The sequence below is a fragment of the Mirounga angustirostris genome, unplaced genomic scaffold, assembly GCF_029215605.1.
Source record: "Mirounga angustirostris isolate CCGP_5_RB_7025 unplaced genomic scaffold, mMirAng1.0.hap1 SCAF_2, whole genome shotgun sequence".
Lineage (NCBI taxonomy): Eukaryota > Metazoa > Chordata > Mammalia > Carnivora > Phocidae > Mirounga > Mirounga angustirostris.
In genome coordinates this window covers 155,244,380-155,249,397 of record NW_026991710.1, presented here as the reverse complement: position 1 = coordinate 155,249,397, position 5,018 = coordinate 155,244,380, and the positions used below count along the sequence as shown (strand labels likewise).

The 5,018-nt window shown below is 43.1% G+C and overlaps 1 pseudogene; it reads right to left on the bottom strand.

Annotated features, from left to right (window-relative positions):
• Positions 1–609: 609 nt before the first annotated feature.
• On the bottom strand, positions 610–4,813 carry LOC123847779 (macrophage metalloelastase-like; annotated as a pseudogene).
• Between the last annotated feature and the right edge of the window lie 205 nt (positions 4,814–5,018).

Below are 5,018 nucleotides of genomic sequence, written 5' to 3'. Positions count from 1 at the left end.
GTCTGAAATCACTGATTAACCAGCACTTGTCATCTTTATAAAGAAAAACTTGACTCCTGGCTCCAGTTTCATAAGGGGCTTGATAGCTTGGGAAGCTTCCACCAAAAACACCACCTTTAAAGAAAGAGATTTTTCCTCCAGGTGTGGTGATAGTTTCAGCATTCAAACTGGGGCCACAGGTGGCTGGTTCCATAGTGTAAGGATGTGACATAGACTGGTGCTTTTACGACTCTCCTCAGAAAAACTGAACGTCACAGATGTCATCGTTAGAGAGGCAAAAATCCGTTGAAGTCAACATAAGTGTAGAGGGAGAATGTGATAGCCTTTGGATCTTTGGAACGGCTAGGCTCATGAACAGCAAGGAAAAACAAGTTTATGGGGGCGCCTGGGTGGCTCAGTTGGTTGAGCGACTGCCTTCGGCTCAGGTCATGATCCCGGAGTCCTGGGATCGAGTCCCACGTCGGGCTCCCGGCTCAGCGGGGAGCCTGCTTCTCCCTCTGACCCTATCCCCTCTCATGCTGTTTCTCCCCCGCTCTCTCTCTCAAATAAATAAATAAAATCTTTAAAAAAAAAAAAAAGAAACAAGTTTATGCCTTTGGTGTATTTAATCTAGATTTCAGCCTCATCAAAATGCAAGTCTCCTCCAATACCAGCTCAGGGTCCAGAAGCATGGGTGATGCCATCAAAAGGACTGGAGTCCCTATGAACTCATTGTGTGAAATATATCATAATGTCAGCCTCACCCCATCTCATCTGTCTGAATTTCAGGGGGTCACATCACTCCATACTTGAACGCCTTCTGGATGGCATAGTCAGTATCCTTCCACACCATGTCAATCAATTCTTGATTCCATAGGTGACACATGATGTTTTGTCCCTACTGGCTTCCCCATCATTGTGCTGGCCAAGTGAACAATGGACCCTTCACAGTGAAGTGCATACATCAGTGTTAGAAGAGATACATCCAATTGCCCACTCACATTTAGCCCCAAGACCGGCTACATGTCCTGGATTTTGCCCACCACCAAGTTGCTAATGACTCTCATTTTGAGCATTGGAGTTCTTTCCATCTGCATCTGGAGGCCATCAAAGGTGCCCAGGTACCTTTGTGCAGACACCACATCATCTTCTTCTGGACTTGTACTATTAGGCAGAGGAACAGCTCCAGAAGCAGGAGCTTGAAGGACCAGACTTAAGAGAAGAAACTTCTAAACTTCTCTTGAATAGTTCAACCCAATTAATTTACTTCGTTCCTTTTCAATCTCCAGCTAGCTTTTATTCCTGCCTTATATATATGCAGATATTTCCACCCCCGTCATTCCTCAATGTCTCTGACACCAGATCTCAGGGAACACTCCCACCTCTAAGTTCCTCATTATCTGTACTTCCTATTTAATAATACCTTATATTACCACTTAGCTTTTCATAAAAATGATCTGATTTACCAACTGTATTGTAAGACCCTTGAGGGCACACAAGCCACCCTGGGTTTCCAAATGTATTGTTATCGTTGTTTGCTTGCTACTTTTTATTTTGTAGGTTGACATCTCCCTTCTACTTCTCACTGTCTCCTTTGACCCTGAATCTTCAACTTTAGAGCAAAAATGTGTTCACCGGTACATTCACATGAAAGTGAGGTAAGGAACGTAGAGCTACTCTAGCCAGAGGGGAAGGAAACCCCAGCATTCAGGATCAGTGTCCACAAATGATGGCATTGTAAGCACCTCACATCAAGCCTGATTTTTCAAATTAGGGCTCTGTATTCTACAAATCCATGTCTAGAACTTTTAGGTTTTTCTGAGTCTTGTGTTGTTGTGAAAGCAAACAAACGCTCTTGGGGGGAGGGGGGAGGGTCCAGCCTGCATGTAATAGGTTCTCTCAGAATGAAAGGACTTAATTTAAAACATTTTACTGGGGGCGCCTGGGTGGCTCAGTCGTTGGGCGTCTGCCTTCGGCTCAGGTCATGATCCCAGGGTCCTGGGATCGAGTCCCGCATCGGGCTCCCTGCTCTGCGGGGAAGCCTGCTTCTCCCTCTCCCACTCCCCCTGCTTGTGTTCCCTCTCTCTCTGTGTCTCTCTCTGTCAAATAAATAAATAAAATCTTTAAAAAAAAAAATAAAACATTTTACTGGAAGTCATTCCAGATTCTTTGAGTACTATTGCTGGTTTTTGTCTTGCTTCTTAAATGGGCGTCCGCGGCACATTTCTTAAGCCCCTTTTATTAGTGAGGGGACCATACACATGTTTATAAATGACACTAAGTACAAGGGGAGGCGGCTAGTACCACCTCACACACATCCACCTGCCATGGAAGTCCAGGGGCGGGGAGATTGCTTTATCATTCATTCCAATGACTCGCGCTTGCGTCGGCATAGAATTGTGTTTAAAAGGGCTCTTCAAGGTAATTTAGTTCAAACTCCCAGCAAGTTCTGGGATTTGTTTTCGCATCTGGCTTGTGTTCGACCACTCCCCGAGGTGGCAGATCACTCCTGTGTGGCAGTCCCACCCACCACACCCAGCTCTAGTAATCAGGAATCTTCCCACAAGCGGGGATGGATCTTCTCGATATTTGTTTGAAATTGCCCCTCTGTCTGCTCCCTTCACTGAGTGTAATGTCTGGAATGACCAAGGCTGGTCTAACCCAACAGGGCATGGACAGCATTCAGCTGTTGTACCCCTGGATGTCAGAGATGATGTTGGAATATGCAGGGTGGCATATCCTCTCTCTCATTTCTTGCTTCCATCATTTCAGATAAGTTAAATTTAGAAAGTTATATAATTCTTAAACTTATAAGGGACCTCAAAGTTCATCTAGATCATGAATTTGCAACAGAAGCAAAAAAGCACCTGACTCTTTTCATGCATAAAATACAGACATACATACAGCACATGGAACAGATCTATGGTATATCTGGTGGTGGTCAATTTTTATGGGAGAGGGCAATTAGGAAAATATATCTTTAAAAAGGATCTTAGGGGAGAGATAATGAAAACAAAAAGTTGAGAATCACTGATAGGCCAACGTCTTCAGGTCAATTAAGTCAGAATCTATGAGGAAGGAGTGGGATCCAAACAACACCATTTTTTAAAGCTATTTTTCTACTAGAGCCAGGATTGAGCACCACTGACCTAGATGATGAACCCCCTCTTATCCCATGGGGCATTTGGGAACCAAAAAAGAGAAATCACCTGTCGAGATGAGCAAACTAGACAGGAGTAGCGTCCCTCTTGACTGCTATTCTAATATTGTTTTCACCATGCCATGATGCCTTTTTCAACTTTTATTCTATACAACTTTATTATGCTTTATAACATGTTAGCCTGTTGACAGTTTGGTCCATGTGTTTAGGCCAAAGTTTATCCTGACAGCTTGAGTAATGATGTACTTGTGAAAATGGAAAATGTGCTATATGCACACGGGTTTGAAAATTCAAGTATAAAAAGTATATTCTATTTCTCAACCCCAACTCCAGTCTCCCAGTCACCGTCAGTCAGACTCCCTCCCCCAGATGAGTGCTCTGTGCCAGGTGGCTGTCCAACAAGATTCTGTGCCTCCTTCGGTAGCTTTTAAATAATGAAATCACTTGATAATTAAGCAGAAAACGATAGTGCTCAAATCAGGGCTCCCAAGTGGCTTTACTCCCAGCTTCATTGTATCTTCCTTAGGGTTTGGTAACAAGTACACACTCTTTTCCAGGGGTGAAATAACATTACTTTGAGCAACACTACTACTATACTTTCATTTTATACCGAACCTGCCTATATTGAAAATAGTCCTGTAAAATACGACCACAGCAGGCTGTCTCATTGTCCTGTTAGATGTCAGCAGGAGTGGGAAATTACCCAGCACTTCACAGAAAGAGCTAGAAAACTTTGCCTATCACAGATTTCCTCATTTTTGCTTTGCTCTGCTTTTTTTTTTGCTTCAAAAGCAAATTGCTTTAAGCACAAATTGATCAAAATCCTGCATAACTTATATATTTAATAAGCTGTAAAAGTGGGTGCCTGGGTGGCTCAGTCGTTAAGCGTCTGCCTTCGGCTCAGGTCATGATCTCAGGGTCCTGGGATCGAGCCCCGCGTTGGGCTCCCTGCTCAGCGGAGAGCCTGCTTCTCCCTCTCCCTCTGCCTGCCGCTCTGCCTACTTGTGCTATCTCTCTGTCTCTCTGTCAAATAAATAAATAAAATCTTAAAAAAAATAATAAGCTGTAAAAGTCATGGTGGTCTTTCCAGATGCATGTAATCATATATTATCTTCGTTGGGTAATTTGGATAGTTTGATTATTGATTCCTCTCTTTTGGAGAGTTTTAGATTAGAACATCTTTCTTTTAAAACAAATTTTTTTTTAAGATTTTATTTATTTATTTATTTGTTGGGGAGGAGGGAGAGAGAGAGCACAAACTGGGGGAGCGGCAAGCAGAGGGAGAAGCAGGCTCCTCGCTGAGCAAGGAGCATGACGCGGGACTCGATCCCAGGACTCTGGGATCACAACCCGAGCTGAACGCAGATGCCCAACCGACTGAGCCACCCAGGCATCCCAAAATAAAACATCTTTCAAAAAAAAAAAAAAATAGAACGTCTATCTGTCTTTCTTAACAAGATATTCCTGATATCCCAAATGATGACCTGAGGCAGTGACAAGCAATTATCTCTAGACGCTTACGCTAGGCTGATAATTAATCTCCAAAATTCTGCTCCTCTTCCCCACCCAACCCTCAACACCAAAGTGTTACCTTAAGGAGAAAAACAATTTTATTTCTCGGGGAAGATAAATTCTTAAAACTGTTCTCTTGGAATTTATCCCTACCCTGAACATGCTGACATAGAAGTGATAACAGTTAAATTTAGAAAGTTCTTTCTCAAATCAAAGAATACTCAAGCTGAGAGGAAAAACAGCTCATTCCACCCCGTTATTTCATCTGGTCTGACAGAAAGAAAATGGAAGACTGGGGAGGTTAACTGGTTTGTCCAAGGTCACATGGGAAAATTCACTCATAGTAGGTCATTGTTGAGCGTCTACC